This window comes from Pinus tabuliformis, chromosome 5_2 (assembly GCF_031772625.1).
Source record: "Pinus tabuliformis cultivar Carrire ecotype Pingquan chromosome 5_2, CPIR1, whole genome shotgun sequence".
In the NCBI taxonomy this organism is placed as follows: Eukaryota; Viridiplantae; Streptophyta; class Pinopsida; order Pinales; family Pinaceae; genus Pinus; species Pinus tabuliformis.
Window position 1 is genome coordinate 262,907,968 of NC_142306.1, and position 21,622 is coordinate 262,929,589.

Below are 21,622 nucleotides of genomic sequence, written 5' to 3' on the forward strand. Positions count from 1 at the left end.
TTATGTTTCCATTTTCTTAAGAACGCATATATGTTCATTTATGTTGTTATAAAATGCAATTATAACTACATCATGGAAGCAAAAGTTCTTGGTTAAATTTGGAAGTTGAGTCAACTCGGATCAAGTTTGGTATCAGAGCGGTCTTCACATAGATGTGAATTGCAAGCATGAACAATGGAATGCGCAACAATGGAGGATGACAAAGAGATGTATGAGACCATGATTAGAGTGTCCCAAAAGATGGACATAATGTATGAAGCTCTACAATAAGGGACATATGAAAAGCATCGATTGCAGCTTCAGTTGCGAGTTGTGGAAGAGGCCCCGGAAGAACAGAATCACAACAACCAGAGTCTTCAAGGAGATAATGCTAAATTGAAGATGCTTCTACAAGAAAAGAAAGAGGAGAAACAGAGACTGCAACTTCAGCTACAAGACACGACAGAGGTGTTGGAGGAGTTCAAGTGCAATGAAGGCTTAAAGAAGCCCTCATCACCTATTTCCAAATCGACAATTCAGTTAAACAATTGCGATTTTTCTTTAGTTTCATCTTCACATGACACTATTTCTATTGGAAATGTAGAGATGTTGATTCTAGGAATTGGCATGAATCTCCTTACGAAGATGGGGTACAAAGGAGGAGGACTTGGTGTTAATGGAAAAGGCATTACTCAACCATTGGAGGTTGTGCAGAGACCTTGATTCACAATACTGGGATACATAGAAGGAGAGAGCTCAAAGATGTCATATGCCACCATGATGTTGTTGAAAGCACCGAGGAAAGAGAATGATGGGAACTCATCACCATCATCCCATGATAGTGCGCAGGGAATAGAAAAAGATAAGGCAATCTCTCATCACCATAATTTCACCAGAGACAATTGAGAGAGGTATAACAAGTTTCAGTATTCTATAGGTCATTTCGATTACAATAGTTTTGTTAATGATGAACGTAAAACATGAAATCGAAAAACATGCGTTTTTGTGGTTTTCATAACCATGTGCTTTCTGAGTGTTGGAAGAGAATGGAAGCACGAAATAGGATGAGTCCTGAAATACCTTCTCCACAATAGAGAAAGAAGCAGGTTAAGTAGATCTAGAGGAAGAAAACTTATTGCAGTCATTGCGCCAAAGGTGGCCATTAAAGAGCCATGTGTTGGAGGCTCCATCTAGAGAAACACCTTAAAGATAAACCATTGGTGCATGAACCAGTTGAAAAAGTCGTTCGACAAGCAAAACCACCATAGGGGGATGACCCATTCACATTGATAAGTGAAAAATGGTTTCTAGATATGTTAGCTTGTTATGGCCGTGCTTTTGTAAATCATTTGTTGCAATTTAAAATGTAAAATTGATGATGAGTTTTCCATCACTTGTTAAGAAACAATGATATCTTGGCATTGTGTGTTTGATGGCTGGGGTATTATTTCAATTTTGATGCAAAACTTGACCACCAAGTATGTGTTATAAACTCGTGGAAAGTATGGGATGCGTGGGTCATTAGTTGGTCTTATAAATGAAGCATGTAATTTGAAAAAAAAATTACTACAGGTTTGCAGAGGGTGTAGGTGTCGGCTCATCGCTTATGGCTACAAAGGACAAAGGTGAAGGAGAAGGAAGGGTGACCTGTCGGGACACTTGTAGTGTAGACAAGGTACAAAGAATTTGCAGATTATTTTCATGCTTTTGGAGGACCAAAAGCTACTCAATGGGGAGGATTGATCCAGGTGGCTCTAGACACATGCAGAAGTCCAATAGGGCTTAGAAATGGTCAAAAATAAAAGACGTCAGATTGCCCTCAAACTAGCACCAGATCGAAATGCTTATCGCCCTGATTCTGATGGTGTGAACAACACTCGAATCTAAGTTCGTATGAGAGAAATATAGTTCTTTAAAGTTTGATGAGACAAGGAAAAATTGGGGCCCACAACATGCCAAATGGCATCCCAGTCAGGAGGCAAGACCCACTAAGTTTATGTGGTTACCAAATAGCCACTAAACTGTCAACATGTGGCATGCTACCATTTACTCCAAGCCCACCACAAAAGAAAAAAAAAATCACAATATTAAAAATTCCATATAAAAACAAAAATTAATAACCAAATTTGAATAATCATATAACAAATATGGTTTATATTAAATACAAATACAAATTTGTTATAAAAATATTCAAAATATAGAAATTTGTTATAAAACCATATTTGATTTAAACAAAATCTAACAAAACCAAACGAAATTTTTATGGTGATTAATATGGTTATGGTTTATTCCATATTACAAATACAAACAAAAATTATATGGGTAGAGCATATATAATTTATATGGTCCATCCACCATATGTTAATGACCACGCACCAAAGTTGACCACGTTCCAAAGTTAAATGCATTCAAAACAATTATTTGCTGAAATATAAAATAAATTTATAAATTTTGAGAGGCACAGGATTCAAACCCCAATCTCTGCCAGGCTAGAGATTTCCACTGCCATTGGGCCACAGGTCTCAACTTTTATAGCTTCGCCTAGAAACTAATACATAAACCTTCGTTTCCAATTGAACGGGGCAGAACGGAACAAGGAGAGAGAGCCAACAGAAGGGAGAGGCTGAGAACGAAGTTCCATGGAATGAAACCATGCCCAAGTGGAACCATGACACAGTTCCAGGAGGCGAAACCTTGAAATGCTTTTCAAGACGTGGGAATATTCTCTTGATGCTGAAGATTCCATGGGAGGTAATTTTTCTCAGTGTTAGAATGTAATCAAGTTTCCAGTCATTTTTCTCAGATTTTTGCAGGGAATGCAATGGCGAAGTTGAATTTTCCTTTTGAGAAGTAGATTTCTAGATTCAAAGTGGAGGAGAATCTTTGAGAATCTTGAGGGAATCTTTCAGATTCCTTCGAGGCTAAAATTTCCCAAATCCATAATGCAAGCAACTTTATACTATTCTTCTCAGAATTTCGCAAGGATCTCAATGGGGAGATCATTTTCTTATTTGTGTTGTAGATCCCCAATCAACCTAGAGGAGGGAATCTTTGGAGAATCATGGGGGAATATAAAATATTCCTACATGCCCAATTTTTTCCTGCGTGAAAATTTGACAAATGGATAATCGATTTTTCACTTCTCGACGGCAAAAATTCGGTGGTGCAATCAGTTTTTGCAGCTGAACCTTATATGTTTAAGTCATTTTCTATATTGAAGCGATGGTGTTAGATTTCAAAGCATGGACATTCGATTCTATGCCATTCGATGCCACGATTTCGATGGTGCATTCAGATCCAACAACTGAGGATACTATTCTTCAACAAACATCAGAGTTGAGGTATATGAAGTGTTCTTGTCATGTACTTCTTTGATCTTTTTTTATGAGATATACTTTGTTGTTTCAATTCCTGCTTGATCTATGATGTAAATCTTTGTGTCTATTTCATGTGAGATGTATTCATCATGGATTTTTATGTATGTTTTGATTGAGATCCCTTTGCTTCCATGATGGGAGGATACTCATTTTCACCATGGGTGTTTTGGTTGAAATCCCTCTGATGCCATGATGGTGGGATACTCATTGTCACCATGTGTAAGATTATGTCATGCTAATAGGAAGTCTATTATGAGTGATAGTTCTTATAGCAGAACGTCTTGTGGAGAGACTTTGCCACTCATGTAGAGGGCACATGTCCTTATATGAAAGAAAGCATAGAACATGTACATATTCACCATTTCTAGTACTAAATGAAGCAGCCAACACCATCTTGACATTGGGCCCAGAGAGGTGGTCCACACTAGATGAACTCCCTTATCAATGTCTCTTGTTTATGATTTTTTGATCGTCATTATGTTTCCATTTTCTTAAGCATGCATATATGTTCATTTATGCTCTTACAAAATCTAATTCTAAATACATCACGGAAGAAAAAGATCTCGGTTAAATCTGGAAGTTGAGTCAACTGAGATTAGACTCCCAACTGACAAGTCCTATTAATGGCTCCCCCTATGGACCTTGGGTCAGACAAGATTCCACCTAAGGTCCAACATTCCCAACCGAACTCCCGACCTCTGACTTGGTGCATCCTATAGGAGACTTCAGGCTGGGATTACAAACTTCACAAATTTCCTTTTTGTATAGGTGATACATATCCTTCTATTGACGGTGCTGGAAGTTGGCCAACATGTGAAAATTCTATCACTGCACAACTGATTTATTTTTCTTACTTATTCCACAATAATTTATTTATGAAATTACTTCAATAAACATTAAAATAAATACTACTACACATATCACAGCGTAATACAGAAACAAACATATGCACAAGTATTAACACATAGACATGGATATATTGGACAACAATCCCCAGAAAAAACCAATGTGGAAAAACTGGTGCAGCAAGGGAGGAATTTATTATTCAAAATTTTTTTTGTACAATAGGGTGCCAAACTAGCTTATCCACAGAGAGAAATAATTCTCTATCACTTCTTCCAATCCCAAGTTAGCCCGGCTGACCTCTGGGTGGTTCTCAAACCCTCTACGTTAGCCCTGGGCCTCTCTGCTTCACTCATGTAGGCCTAGCAAGTGACTGCGCAGTATTCTGCTGTCTCTACATCTGCCTCTCTTGCCTCAACACCAATCTCCACTGGCTGATGATGCCTCTCTCCTTCATACTTACTGCCCCTTGACTGCTCACCTGTTAAGATTAGGTATGTTCTATGCTAGAGCAATTTATTTAAATTTTCACAGTTAGCAATCACATCAGCATTAAGATAAACTGCAGATAGAAGAAGACAAGCCAATACAAGAGGACACAAGATGTGGCACGAGCCAGGGACAAACCCCACAATGTGTGGGGAAACCCTTTGATCAAATCTTCTTTTATCTTCAAAGTTCAGTAGAGAAAGAGAGAGAGAGAGATAGTACAATTACAACAAAAGTCAACACTTTGACTTGTCTAGATCTAAGCATAGATCATCTCCTATAACGACGAGATCAGTTGAAGACATTCTGTTTCAACTGATACCTATCATCACGCTACATCTCGTCCTCTAGTTGCACTACTGCATATTGCCCCATGCTGCTCTCCAGGTCCATGATCTTTCTCAGACTAATGTGCATCATTATCATGCTGCTGCCCATGCACATGATTTCATAGTGCTGCCTATCATGCTACTGCCCATGCTTCATGTATTCGATGCACAACCCATCTACAGTATATCATGTTGTTACCTAAGACTGCATTATATATATGTGCCCAGATCATAGAACGTTATTGCCCAGATCATAGATGCTGCTCATAGATATACTGAGATCATCATTAGCCTTCTCTGATTTATTCATCCGAAGATATTTCCTTCAGGTTACAGGTATGCCAAGTATCACATATTTCATCCTTATGTCAAGACAATCATATATATATGTGTAAGACTGAGATAATCACTTAACGTGATCTCCATTTAGCTGAGATAGTGTTAGTGGCTGCCTAGATAACATGCTGTTGAGAGAGTACCCATATACATTTATGTACATGTGCTTAGGTTGTTTAGAAGATAGGTCTGAAGTGATGTTTCTGTAGTGCGGGTTGCAAGGGTTTGATTTTCATCCTCATTACTTCACGAAGACCCTTATCATATATGCTTAACCGAGATTGTATTCTTACAAAATACTGAACCTACAACTTGACACCAAGAACCTCTACTCACCTGAGATCAACATCATTCTTCCTGCAGTGCAGATTTTCTCCCATACATGCGAGGTCTTGACTGCACCTCTTCCATTGCTTGACTGCGGCTCTTCCATCTACGGTGGTTTCTCTTCTATGCCTGCGGCTCTATCTAACTGTGCATATGATTGCGGCTATTACAATGGATTAGGGTAGCAGATACGTTGACTGTGTATGAACTGCGTGTAAGGATCTTTGTCCTGAGTCTTTACAACAACATTTAGAGTGACTGCGGCTCTCTGCAGCTTCATACCTTGGCTGTGGCTTCATGCCTTGACCTAATACCTTTGCGGCTTCATACCTTGGCTGTGGCTTCATGCATCGACCCAATACATAGACTACTGTTACGTCATCATCCTACTACCGAAATCTGAACATGACTGCACCTAATACGAACCTGCTACTCCATGTGAGAGTTCTGTGCTTGCGTGAACATGTCTCCTTAGTTGCATGTACAGGTCTCAATTGACTGTGTGATAGGACCGCGTTTAGGCTTCTACAGGCAGCGTATAAGGAATCCTCCTTGACAATGTATAAAGGCCTCTTGGACAGCGTATTAGAGCCTCCAATTTTAACTGCTAAGGGCTTCTATCTTTGCTGCTAGGATCATCATACTGTATCTAGGGCTTTATCTGCGGCTCTATGGCTAGGGCACCATACAAGACCGACATACACTTTTTAGTGTCTCTCCTTCACCAAAACCCAAAGATGTGGAGAGGAGGAGATCACCTTAAGAGTGTATGTGTGTTCTAAATGACATCAAACCCTCTCTTATTTATACTAAAAATGTAGAGGTTGAATAGACACATCGGTTGGGCTTCTAGAGCCTACACAAGTGCTGGTCGGCTTGATAATAATTACATAAACAAAATAAATTCATATCTCCATAAATACTTATCGGGATCGGATGATCTTTGGATCAATCCTACACCTCTCGAAGAGAGGGATCCAATAAAAATATCAGCTACCATAAATAAGTCGACCCACATGGAGTTTGGCCCTAGTTACCAATTTAACACTTCCTCTCAACTAGGGACAACTTCGTTCATTGATCCATAAGTCTGACTGTACTATCTCTGCCATCAGTGCCCTGCACTATTCTGCCCAACTCTGCTCAGCTCTGCTGGCTCTGCTCTACTCTGCTGGCTCTGGTAGCTCTGCTCTACTCAGCTCTGCTGGCTCTAGTAGCTCTGCTCTGCTCAGCTTTGCTGGCTCTGCTAGCTCTGCTCTGCTCAACCCTGTTGGCTCTGGTAGCTCTGCTCTGCTCAGCTCTGTTGGCTCTGGTAGGTTTTCTCTGTTGGCTCTGGTAGCTCTGCTCTGCTCAACTCTACTAGCTCTGGTAGCTCTGCTCTGCTCAGCTCTACTGGCTCTGCTAGCTCTGCTCTGCTCAGCTTTGCTGGCTCTGCTAGCTCTTCTCTTCTCAGCTCTACTGGCTCTGCTAGCTCTGCTCTGCTTAGCTCTGCTGGCTCTGGTAGCTCTGCTCTGCTCAACACTGCTGGCTCTGGTAGGTCTGCTCTGCTCAGCTCTACTGGCTCTAGTAGCTCTGCTCTGCTGGCTCTGCTAGCTCTTCTCTGCTCAGCTTTGCTGAACTATGAAGAAGAAGAATTGATCAAGAATGAGTCATATCATTCTCCACTAACCCGAAGTTAGTCTCAGAGTGCGTACCACTGGTCCCAGACCAGTCTCAACTGACCCAAAGTTAGCATCATAGTATGTACGACTCTCACTGGTCCAAGACTAGTACTGCACTGACACGAAGTCAGTCTCGGAGTATGTACCACTGGTCCCAGACCAGTCTCAGCCGACCCAAAGTCAGCATCATAGTATGTACAACTCCTACAACTGGTCCCAGACCAGTATCATTGATCCCAGATCAATGGAGGTCATCCTAGCATAGGGAGTATGGTAGATACAATGATGCATCCATCGGTACTACTATGGTCCCTAGCTTCATTTCCCTACTCATTGATCAGATGAGAGGTACTTCCCATTAGTCCCAGACTGCATGGGTAGGATGCCTCGACAGGAGAACTTAATCAATCCTGTCCTCACAGGAGAACACATCAATCCTGCTACAATCGCCATGGAGAACACATCAATCCAGGCCTCACAGGAGAACTAATCATCCTGCTACACAAGAGACTGTATCATCATGTCCCACAAGAGAGCGAATCATCTTGTTCCAGTACGCACCACCAGGTGAGGGTGAGTCACCCTATGGTCGTATGTTGCTCCAATAGAACTGCAAGCCCCCCAGAGCTCCCAGAGCTCAATGTATGCAACATGCAGGACCCTTTTACAAAGGTCTCTCGATGACTCCAAGTCGTTCGGGAAAATCACAAATTTGATCTTTCCTCAGGGCTTTGTCCTGTACATCATCTTAGTGCGTTGGAGCCTCCTTGATCATCGACTTACCATATCCCAGATAAGGTAGTATTTGACATCTATCTGCTGGAGCATTGTCAAATACGGGATTCCTCAATAATCGAATCCCATCTCTAGTTGTCACAGAGAATCACAATGGTATTCATCAAGTGTACAAACAGCTCACTGAAGAGCTTCAGCAACCAGACTGCCTCACAGAAGGCCATACTATCAGCAATGTATTCTGCCTTGATGGTGCTCAGAGTCATCGACTTCTGCTTCCTCTGCTCTTCCAGGATATCGAGGCAGACAGCACTGAGAGGTGCTCTAGTGATCCTCCATACTGCCTGCCCACTCATCATTTGAATAATCATGTGGTTTCATATTTCCCGTAGTGTATCTCAATTCATGAGAGATTGTGCCCTGAAGATATCTTAGAAGATTCTTCGCACCAATCTAGTGAGGCTCAACCAAATATGAGCTCACCATGCTAACTACAACACAGATGTCCAAACAGAGGTTCTCCAAGAACATCAATGCGAATGAGTTTATGAAACTCAGAGGCATTTCCCAAATCTGGTCTGACATCATTACCATATAACTTCTGAAAGTTAGGATCCTCGAGGCAGTCACAAGCTTGCAGCTTATCTTCTTGCATTCATAGTTCAACTCCCTTTGTCTCCTATAAATGAGAGAGTCTGCACCTATCAGACATGGGTGCCGGTACGAGAGGTTCATCATCCACAACCTTCGAGTAATGGTTTGGATCGATTTCAATCCTAGTGAATCTCAGCTGCATTGGACAGCTATCAATCCTCTCATACTATGCCCGAGGTGTTTTTCTTCAAGCCATAGAGGGCTTTCTTCCACCTGTATACATGAGATTCCTTGATCATGATTCTCAAACTCCTCGGGTTGTTCCAAACCTGTGAACCAGATGCATGAGGGGGATGGTCCCCTTATAATATTTTCCTTCGGTACATTTTAGACATGTACCTTCATGCTTCTTTTGAATTCAGGCATCCTAGTCACCATCTGACTCATAGACCTTCGGTGCTGAGTCAATGGACATGGTCCCCAGTGGACTTCCTATAACTTGATACAACCCTAAACTCAAAAGTATCTTTAAAAGATCTACGTACATTTCCATCGATAAGTGCCACCCTGTAACCTTTGACTTCCATTTTCGAGATGGACATCAGGTTCGATCAGGCACATAAAAGAGATTTTGGGGTTCCTTGCTTTTGTGGAAGAGTCGATCATTTCCTTGATGACCTGCATTACCAGTCATTCTTTTGATCATGGAAGATGTCCCAGGAATGATTTTTATCTTCATCAAGAGATGTGTCTCTGCCATTCGGACACTCCTTCGCATAACGACTGAACTTATTTCAACAAGGCATCCGCCTTTCCTTCCACCCTTAGATCCGAACTTCCCAATGAAGTGATCTTAAGATGGACCATCAGAATCTTCCATTGCACCATTCTGATAACATTCTCTGCTTTGACTTGACCCTAGGTGAATTATGAGGAACCCATTGATCCTTCTGTCTTGTCCCAACTGTCTTCGGTGATTACTCTTTCACTCTTTCTTGGGCATTGTCTTCACCTTAGCTATGATACCATGTTAAGATTAGGTATGTTCTATGCTAGAGCAATTTATTTAAAGTTTCACAGTTAGCAATCACATCAGCATTAAGATAAACTGCAGATAGAACATAAATATCAATCGTAGAAGACAAGCCAAGACAAGAGGACACAAGATGTGGCACGAGCCAGGGACAAACCCCACAATCTGTGGGGAAACCCTTTGATCAAATCTTCTTTTATCTTCAAAGTTCAGTAGAGAAAGAGAGAGAGAGAGATAGTACAATTACAACAGAAGTCAACACTTTGACTTGTCTAGATCTAAGCATAGATCATCTCCTATAACGACGAGATCTGTTGAAGACATTCTGCTTCAACTGATACCTATCATCGCGCTGCATCTCGTCCTCTAGTTGCACTACTGCATATTGCCCCATGTTGCTGTCTAGGTCCATGATCTTTCTTAGACTAATGTGCATCATTATCATGCTGCTGCCCCTGCTAATGTATCATTGGGCTGCCCATGCACATGATTTCATAGTGTTGCCCATCATGCTGCTGCCCATGCTTCATGTATTCGTTGCACAGCCCATCTACAGTATATCATGTTGCTGCCTAAGACTACATTATATATATGTGCCTAGATCATACAACGTTATTGCCCAGATCATAGACGCTGCTCATAGATATACTGAGATCATCATTAGCCTTCTCTGATTTATTCATCCGAAGATATTTCCTTCAGGTTACAGGTATACCAAGTATCACATATTTCATCATTATGTCAAGACAGTCATATATATATGTGTAAGACTGAGATAATCACTTAACGTGATCTCCATTTAGCTGAGATAGTGTTAGTGGCTGCCTAGATAACATGCTGTTGAGAGAGTACCCATATACATTTATGTACATGTGCTTAGGCTGTTTAGAAGATAGGTCCGAAGTGATGTTTCTGTAGTGCAGGTTGCAAGGGTTTGATTTTCATCCTCATTACTTCACCAAGACCCTTATCATATATGCTTAACTGAGATTGTATTCTTACGAAATACTGAACCTACAACTTGACACAAAGAACCTCTACTCACCTGAGATCAGCGTCATGCTTCCTGCAGTGCAGATTTGCTCCCATACATGCGAGGTCTTGACTGCACCTCTTCCATTGCTTGACTGCGGCTCTTCCATCTACGGTGGTTTCTCTTCTATGCCTGCGGCTCTATCTAACTGTTGTTATGACTACGGCTATTACAATGGATTAGGGTAGCAGATACGTTGACTGTGTATGAACTGCGTGTAAGGATCTTTGCCCTGAGTCTTTACAACAACATTTAGAGTGACTGCGGCTCTCTACAGCTTCATACCTTGGCTGTGGCTTCATGCCTTGACCCAATATCTCTGCGGCTTCATACCTTGGCTGTGGCTTCATGCCTCGACCCAATACATAGACTACTGTTGCGTCCTCATCCTACTACTGAAATCTGAACATGACTACACCTAATACGAACCTGCTCGTCCATGTGAGAGTTTTGTGCTTGCATGAACATGTCTCCTTAGTTGCATGTACAGGTCTCAATTGACTGCGTGATAGGACCGTGTTTAGGCTTCTACAAGCAGCGTATAAGGAATCCTCCTTGACAACGTATAAAGGCCTCTTGGACAGCGTATTAGAGCCTCCAATTTTAACTACTAAGGGCTTCTATCTTTGCTGCTAGGATCATCGTACTATAGCTAGAGCTTTAACTGCGGCTCTATGGCTAGGGCACCATACAAGACCAACGTACACTTTTTAGTGTCTCTCCTTCACCAAAACCCAAAGACGTGGAGAGAAGGAGATCACCTTAAGAGTGGATGTGTGTTCTAAATGACATCAAACACTTTTTTGTTTATACTAAAAATGTAGAGGTTGAATAGACACGTCGGTTGGGCTTCTAGAGCCTACATAAGTGCTAGTTGGCTTGATAATAATTACATAAACAAAATAAATTCATATCTCCATAAATACTTATCGGAATCAGATGATCTTTGGATCAATCCTACACCTCTCAACGAGAGGGATCCAATAAAAATATCAGCTGCCATAAATAAGCCGACCCACATGGAGTTTGGCCCTAGTTGCCAATTTAACATCACCAGACCACTGATTCAATTTCTCAGCTAACCCCGCACTAGAAATTCAACTGAATATATTCCCTCAATATGTTCTCCAAGTGACCCTTAAGCCTCCTCTTATACTTTTCTCATTGGCAATTCAACGACTGAGATTAAGTCACTAATCAATGGATAAGATTATATTTGACTTGATCCATGAATTTTGGACCATTCTAACACAGTTTTATATTAATACACATTAATATTTTATTTACCCTAAGTTTAGACATAGGGACTCCATTAAAAATATTGATTATTTTAATATCTTCCAAACTGTTTAGAATCTACCCAAACCCTTTCATGGTATTGGAGATGTCATGCACCTTAGCCTCTCCACCAATTTTTGTGGCTAGAGCACATCTGATGCTACCCCAAATTAACACTCCCTATTATTGAGGATTTTGCTCTAGTAATTCTCCTCACTAAGTATCACCTTGATCATCCAGCATTGGTCCCTGTGCTAATTCTAAGCCTCCTTGCCCAACATCCTCTTTATTGTTATATCCTGTACTGCTACCCATGGCTTTGCTACTGCCACTGCTGCATTTATATGACAACTCCCTCTGCATCTGTGCTGCTTCAAGTCCTTTCTCCCAACACTGCATCCACACTACAACTTCCTCTGCATCCTTGTAGTTATCACTCCCATTTCTGCTACTAAAACGGGTTCTTTACCATCCCCATCTTTTCCTTGAAGTAGTCAAATTTAGTCCTTGCAAGGGCCTTCGTGAGGATGTCTCCACCTGTTCTCTTGTAGGAGTGTAGCTCAACTGTACAACTCCACATTAGACGCAGTCCCTGACAATGTTACATCAGATATAAATATGCTTCGACTTATCATGAAACATTGGATTCTTAGAGAGCTTGATACAACTCTGATTATCACACATAATCCTGGTTGCCTCCATATTCCTTCTGAATAGGTTCACAAACAGTTTTCTAAGCCATATGGCCTCACATGAAGTTGTGCTTTCTGCCATGTATTTTGCCTCAAATGTGCTCAGAGCCATGAACTTTTTTTTCCTACTGAACTAGGAGGTTATTCTTGATCCAATGTTGAAACAATACCCAGAGGTAATTTTCCGATCCATTGAACTTCCTTCCTAATCTGCATCAGTAAATCCACTCAATATGATATCCTTACTCTTGGTGTACAAGATTCCATAATCAACTGTTCCCTGTAAATACCTGAGAACATCTTTGGCTGCTACTTAGTGTGCCCTCTTCGATTCCACCATGAAATGACTGAGGGTGTTGACAAAGTAGCAAATGTCTAGCCTAGTATTGACCAAATACATCACAGACCTTATGAGCTGCCTATATAGGGTGGGATCGACATCCTTGTTTTTTGATGCATCAATATTCTTCCAATTGATGCTCATTGGCATAGCCATAGGTCTACAGCACTCCATCCTGAATCTTTTTAGGATTTCAGTAGCATACCTCCCTTTCCCAAGGAATATTTCTCCCTTCTGCTGCCAAACTTCCAACCCTAGGAAGTAGTGAATTCGTCCCAAATCCTTCATATCAAATTTTGTGGCTAGATTCTTCTTGTAGTCCCTAATGAGTCTGGATGATCCTATTAGAAAGAGATCATCCACATACAACACTAAGATTAATGACTCATTCTCTACAACCGGATAGTAGAGATTCAGATCTAAGTCACTCTTGACAAACCGAGCCATCTTCTGCAAGTAGCCATCTATTCGACCATACTATGCTCTCAGTGCCTGTTTCAGCCCATACAAGGATTTCGTTAATCTTCATACATGAGACTTCTTGTCATGAGTTTCAAAGCCCTCTGTTTGTTCAATGTATACCTACTCTTCTATTACCCCATTCAGAAATTTCATTTTGAGATCAATCTGATGGATTCCCCATCTGGGTTGTAAGAGATATCACGGTCCTAATAGGTGCATACTTGGATACTGAGGTTAAGGTCTCCTCATAGTCAATCCATTCTTTTTTAGCATACCCCTTAGCCACAAACCTGGCCTTGTATTTGTCAACATTGTTTGTAACATATTTCATCTTGTAGATCCATCTCGAACCTACCATTGATCTATCTTGAGCTCTTGGCCCAACCTCCCAGACATCATTTACTATTATGGAGTTGTATTCCTCTACCATCCCATCTAGCCAAACCTGATGTTGAGCTGCCTCCTTGAAATTGGCAGGCTCTCCATCCTGAGCTATTAATGCTTGATATCTATTTGGCTATTTTCATTCCCTCTTATTGTTTCTTGGCACACCAGTGAATTCCTATGCATATTGTAGAATCTAATGAAGTTTCCTGCTAGTTATTCCTCTGCCAGCAGGTGCTTATGTTCGCTCCTCCTCCTCATCCTAAGAATCTTCTTGTCCTGAGGAAGAATTCTTTACTTCTGTTGGTTGAAGAGGCTTAACCAATGAATCCTCTTTCAACTGCTCCTCGGAAGGCATCTCGCAAGATCTTCTAAAAGCCCTTTCCTCCATGAACTTTACATCTCGTCGTACTACTACCTTCCTACTCCGTCGAAGATAGATTCTGTGTGCCTTAACGTTCTCTCTATATCCTACCAGATATCCATTTTCCGCAGTCTGATCCAACTTCTTCCCCTTTTCTTCAAGTATGTGGCAATATGGGAGACTCTTGAATATCCTGAAATGACTAACTTCAAGTGTCCTCCCTGTGAAGACTTTCTTTGGAGTAATCTTGCCCATTGCCTGATGAAGAGTCCTGTTCTGAACATAGACTGTTGTGTTGCATGTTTCTGCCCACAAGAATTTTGGCAGATCCTGATCATACATCATGGCCCCAACTGCTTCTACAATAGTCATGTTCTTTCTTTCTACTACCCCATTCTACTCCGGATGATATGGAGTTGTCCACTCTCTTCTGATGCCCTCCTTAGTGCAAAAATTAGTGAAGTCCTTATCGAAATATTATCCACTATTATCTGAGTGCAAAACTTTTATTTTCTTCCCAATCAAGTTCTTCACTAGAGCTTTGAATGCCTTGAATCGACATAAAACCTCATCCTTGGTTTTCAGAAATAAATCCAAGTTTTCCTTGAGTGGTCATCAATGAAGGTAAGGAAATAATTGGCACCACTAAGAGCTCTGACGAACATAAGTCCACAGATATCAGAGTGTATCAATCTTAATACACTCTTGGCCCTGTGTTTTCTCCTAGGAAATCCTACCTTGGCATACTTTCCTAGAACACATCCCCTGCATACATCATCTCATTCCGTACTCAGATCTGGAACTCCTACTACAGTGCCCTTGAGAATTCCCAGAGCTCCATGGTGCACGTGACCCATTCTTCTATGCAATAGTTTTTTCAAGTCCTTGTCTCCATGACTGCCTATTAGTTCCATTGGTGATTCTAGTTGCAATCTATACAACCAATTACTTTTGATCCTGATCTACACATTCTTTTTCCAGCTTGGGTGTTTGATGTATACCTTCTCCTTGATGAAGTAGATGCCATATCCCTTGCCTTCTAGTTGCGATACAGAAAGTAAGTTCATCCCCAATCATGGTACATGTAGTATATTTGTAGCACAGGACCGTTCTCCTGATTTTGTTTGAAAAGCTATGGTACCATTCCCTACTGGAGTACACTTTGCCTTGTTCCCCGTGGTGATATGAAAGTTCATCTTCTCTTCTTGATATTCTGAGAAACACTCACTAATTCCCATCATATGCAACGATGCTCCACTGTCTATATACCATACTTCTGATGATGCAGTACTAGTCATACGTGCCACTTCTTCTTCTAGTCTGGAAGCCAACATAGAAAAATCAAAATTTCTTTCTCTTGTGAAATATTCTGAAAATCTATGTGAGTCCCCTAACGTGGATGCCTCTTCATCATGGTCTCGACCCATAACTGATTTTCCTTTGTCTCAGATTACTTCCTCTGATACCATGTGAAAATTCTATCACTGCAGCAACTGATTTATTTTTCCTACTTATTCCACAATAAGTTATTTATGAAACTACCTCAATAAACTTTAAAATATATACTACTACAAATATTACACCATAATATAGAAACAAACATATGCACAAGTATTAACACATTGACATAGATATTTTGGACAACAGTCCTCGGAAAAATCCAATGTGGGAAAACGGTGCAACAAGGGATGATTTTATTATTCAACAATTTTTCTGTACAACAGGGTGCCAAACTTTCTTACCCACAAAGAGAAATAATTCTCCAGCACTTTTCCCACTCCCAACATCAGCCCGGCTGACCTCTGCGTGGCTTATTCCCTTGGGTTTATCAATCTAAGGGTTCATATTCCTAGGGTATAATATTATTCATAAGGTTTATAATATTAATCCCATGGTTTAATATAAATCCATTGGGCTTATAATCATGGTCCACCATGCGCAACCATGGTCCAACCTCACATTGTGACAAATATTATCTCAATATGAAAATCAACCATGGTTAACTATTGTCCAAGGTCGCATTGTGACAAAGGTTGTCTCAATATGAAAATCAATCATGGTCAACCATAGTCCAACATTGCATTGTGACAAAAATTATGTCAATATGAAAATGAACCATGGTCAAGAATGGTTAACCATGTTTATTTTAGGGTTTATAATATTTATCATAGGGTTTATAGACCTTAGGTTTATAATATTTATCCCTTGGGTTCAATATTATTCCCTTGGGTTTTTAGTATTAATCACTTTGGTTTATTATTCCTTTGGGTTTATAATATTTATCTTAGGGTTTATATATCTTAGGTTTATAATATTAATCCCTTGGGTTTAATATGATTTCCTTGGGTTTGTAATACCTTGGCGTTTTAGAATATAATCTATTGGGTTTATAATCATGGTCAACCATGCACAAACAATGTCCAATGTCACATTATGACATGGTTGCACGTGGTCAACCATGGTCAGCCACATTCCCTTGGGTTTATAATATCAATTCCTTGGGTTTATTAATCTAAATATTCATATTCCTAGCGTATAATATTATTTATTAGGTTTTTAATGTTAATCCCGAGGTTTAATATAAATTCCTTAAGTTTATAGTCATCGTCAACCATGGTCCAATGTCACATTCTGATAAATATTGTCTCAATATGAAAATTTACCATCATCAACCATCGTGAACCATGGTCATTCATGGTCAACCATGCTCCAATGCCACATTGTGACAAAGATTGTCTCAACATGAAATCAATCATGGTCAACCATGGTCAAATGTTGCATTGTGACAAATATTGTCTCAATATGAAAATCAACCATGGTCCAACGTCACATTCTAACAAAGATTGTCTCAACATTAAAATCAATCATGGTCAACCATGGTCAAATATCGCATTATGACAAGGATTGTCTTAATATGAAATTGTAACCATGGTCAACCATGTTCCAACATTACACTATGACAAAGATTGTCTCTATATAATAGTCAACCATGGTGAACCATAGTCAATCATGGTCAACCATGGTCACATTGTGACAAAGATTGTCTCTTGGTTTAACCTCACATTGTGACAACCATGTTCATCCATGCTCAACAATGGTCTATCGCATTGTGACAAATATTTTCTCAATATGAGAATCTACCATGGTCAAACTTGGTCAATGGTTGTCCACTATCGCATTGTGACAAAGGCTATCTCAATATGAAAATCAATCATGGTCAACCATAGTCCAACATCGCATTGTGACAAAGATTATGTCAATATGAAAATCAACCATGGTTAAGCATTTTTATTCTAGGGTTTATAATATTTATCTAAGGGTTTATATACCTTGGGTTTATAATATTTATCCCTTGGGTTTAATATTATTCTCTTGGGTTTATAATCCCTTTAGTTTTTAGTATTAATCCCTTAGGTTTATAATATTTATCTTAGGGTTTATATACCTTGGTTCTATAATATTAAAACCTTGTGTTTAATATTATTTCCTTGGGTTTATAACACCTTGGGATTTTAGAGTTAATCCCTTCGGTTTATAATATCAATTTGTTGGGTTTATTAATTTAAGGGTTCATATTCCTAGGGAATAATATTAATCATCGAGTTTATAATATCAATGTGTTGGGTTTATTAATTTAAGGGTTCATATTCCTAGGGTATAATATTATTCATCAGTTTTATAATATTAATCCTGGGGTTTAATATAAATCCCTTCAGTTTATAATCATGGTCAACAATGTTTATTTTAGGCTTTATAGTATTTATCTTAGGGTTCATATACCCAGGGTTTATAATATTAATTCCTTGGGTTTAATATTAATCCCTTGGGTTTTTAGTGTTAATCCCTATGGTTTATTAATATGTTCATTTTTAATATAAATATATAAATAAATTATTATTCATTAATTATTATTAATATTTAATTAAATGATTAATGTTTAATTAAATTATCAATTAATTGTTTAATAATTTTTAATTTAATATAAATAAATAAATAAATAAATTATTATTATTATACAACAATGAGTACATGATATATTAAGTTCGCGCCCTATCGCAGCAAGTTACACAGGTGAATTACATTTGAATTTTCCCTTGGGCTTGTACATTGTCATTTCCATCATGATTTACAAGGCCCAAATGTTCTTGACCATTACAAAAATTTATAATAGACACAATACTCTTATTTAGCCTACTGGTATATATTCAGCAAAATTGAGACAACAAAATGATATAGAAGATATCATGCATAGCAATGAGTAATTAGTCGATATTGTTTTCCAGACAATTTAGATCAATACCTGAATTATGGACTTCATATTTGCTTTGTTCTTCCTACGGAGGCCCTGTCTTTGAAAACAACAATTGTATGTCTTTGATCATGGTTATCAGTGCAACTACTTCATCATCAAGCTTTTCGACCTACTTCACTTTCACATCAATGTTTTCTGAGTTTTCATAAGCCACCACACTTGGATGATTCACCAGGTCCTTTATGTCAGAGAGTTTCACTTAATCTCGTCCAGTTCGTTTGCACATAGTTAGGCATAAAGACAGAGTCGAGCAGGGGGGGGGGGGGGGGGGGTGGAGAATGTTGAAGCGATCTGAGGCATGGCATAATGCCTCCTTCCCTCACAATTAGCTAGAGTGAGGGCATTTGCCACCCCAAGAACATGAATTCATCTTCAGAATGAAATGATAGGGCCGAGGAGTAGTGTGCGAGAAAATTCCCTCCTGAGATGATCTTTCCAAAGCTGACTCAAGTAAATTGGAGAAGTTTCGAAAAGGGAGGGTGTAAGTCTAGTCGCAGAGAGAGACTAAAAATTCACAACCCTGAAAAGCAACCAAATTCTCAACACTCGACAAGCAGAACCTCGACCAACCAGGGGTGGAAATCATAAACAGGATGAGAGGGGGGAGAGAATTCATTTGAGATTTATAGTCGTGGCCCTGTAGAAACCAACCCGATCTGACAGGATCCCAATACGACCTCATTATTGCCCTTTGTTGAGAGAGATCAACCATGATTTGCAGATAGAAGATCAAGCAAATGGGTTGTCTCTTCTGGGCCATGGGGAGTAAATGTTGCACACAAAGAGAGAATCCTAGCATGGAAACTAACCTCGAGCACCTACAATGAATCTTGAATAATGAAATCGATGTGAGAAGTCTCATGCTTACCTATAGATTTGGGTTTAACGACATCACGTGGAGGGGAAATACATGGTCGCGTGATAGGGGAGAGAGGAGAGGTATCATCACATAGATGCACAGGGAAGGACAAAGAATAATCAAGCCACTAAGAAGTGGGGAGTGACGCCAAATTACAAATGCAACTAATACATTCTTGTTATACCATGTATGGGGGAGAGGGTAAGGGGGTGACTCGGTTGGGGGACATAAAGGGGTTATGGTATAGGGCAAGGGCTAAAGACCCTATTTATCTCCAAATTTACTTTTGAAAAACGATAGGCTTTAAGGGCCATTAAATGAGCTTCAGTGTGAAGGTTTCAGAGGATATGCCAAGCTTGAAAGGTTTCAAAGGAGGAAAAGATGCTTTGAGCATGAAGAAAATTTTTTCTTATATGATTATCATGGGGAAGGGAGGAGTTCCTAAGGTTCCTAATGATCATATAGGAGTCTCCAAAGATTATGATGCTTGTTATTTCCTTCTTCATGGCCAGGAGGAGCCCCATATATAAGTTGTAAACTTCCACTTGATTTTTGGCCTTGATGCACAGACCCCATGCATACATCTCCTAAATAATTCCATGTGTATTAAAGAGAATCCCTACCCCTCATGCCACTCCTTATTCATTAATTATAATCAATATTTAATTAAATTATTAATTAATCATTTAATGATTTTAATTAATAACAATAATATTAATATTAATAATAATTGTTTAATTATTATTATTATTATTATTATTTTGTAATTTTTTTTGGCAATATTACGTTTATTATTATATATTTAATATTGCTAATTATTACTTAATTAATTATAAGAATTGATTAATTAATTAATTCATATTATTATTGAATAATTAATTTATATTATTTAATTTTAAATTAAATATAATTAATAACATTTAATATTAAATAAAAATTAATATAAATTAGTAATTATTATAATTAATGACAATAATAATATTTTTATAATAATAATAATAATAATAATTTTTATTATTATATATTTATCAATGGTAAATACAAATAAAGCTTTTGGCTATATCAAACACATTACTTAATATAATTTTGTTAATATTATTATAACTTGTTTCTTCAACAAAGAACCTATAGATTCTATTCTCTGTAAATTTACTGATATTATTAATGAAACTTATATATCAACAAAATACTAAAAGGAATCTTATTCCCATCCTACTCCTTCTCAATTCCCCACCTATCTTTTACATGAGTTTCTTCTGAAAATCATTTTGTTCACGTCCTTATTTATTAAAATATCCATGAAGGATGTCATTAACATCATGATTAATCTTCCTTTTAACATCATGATTAATCTTCCTTTTGACGTTACCACTCTAGGTAGAATTGGCTTCGAATACGCTTTATTTTTTCTTCAATAATAAAATTTATTAACCATTGAAAAGACGTCCCAGAGGAATCTCATTTATGTTTTAAAATTATAATAAACAAATTTTATCATTTATATCTTGTTCAACGAATCTTTGGCTTTCACCTCATCCGAAGGAGACACTTATTACTAGAACCATGAACCATCATATTTTTTAGGAACCACTTGAAAGATAAACATTAGGATTAATGATTATAAACTTTAGTAAATGTAAACAATTTTCCAAAAAAAATTCATCCTCACCCTCTAACATCTCTATTTTTAAGATTAGTTTATGGATTTTTTTTCTCTACATTAAATATGTCATCAATAAAATTACTAGAGTTATAAGGAACAATGAGATTAAGATATTGCTTGTACCCTAAAATAAGTTAGAAGGCCTCCTAAAATATACCAAGGATACTATCAACTCTCTCCACAACCAAGGCATCTATGAGATTCCTTGATGTTGTGGATTGTTACGTATAATACAAACTTATTTTAATTTTCTCCATTCACTCTAGGGTTAAAGAAGAAGACAAAATAGATATATATAATAGTACGTCCCATATATGAGTTTTAATTTGGTATTTAATGAATTATATACATTATGGTGTTTTAGAATTAAGTGCAATTCATAATTATTGGTATTTAGATCTGAATGTAAAATATAGAATTTATAGGTAAGTCATTCTTTTTGTGCAAATCTATCCACATCATCCATTGGGAATTATAGTTATAGCATGGTAAAGTTCCTCCTTCAAGGCATCAATCAAAGCCACCTAAGTGG

At 38.5% G+C, this 21,622-nt stretch overlaps 1 pseudogene; it reads left to right on the plus strand.

The window, feature by feature from the left end:
- The first annotated feature begins 3,201 nt into the window (after positions 1-3,201).
- Positions 3,202-21,622, plus strand: part of LOC149158514 (protein H2A.7 pseudogene) — a 28,559-nt pseudogene continuing 10,138 nt past the window's right edge.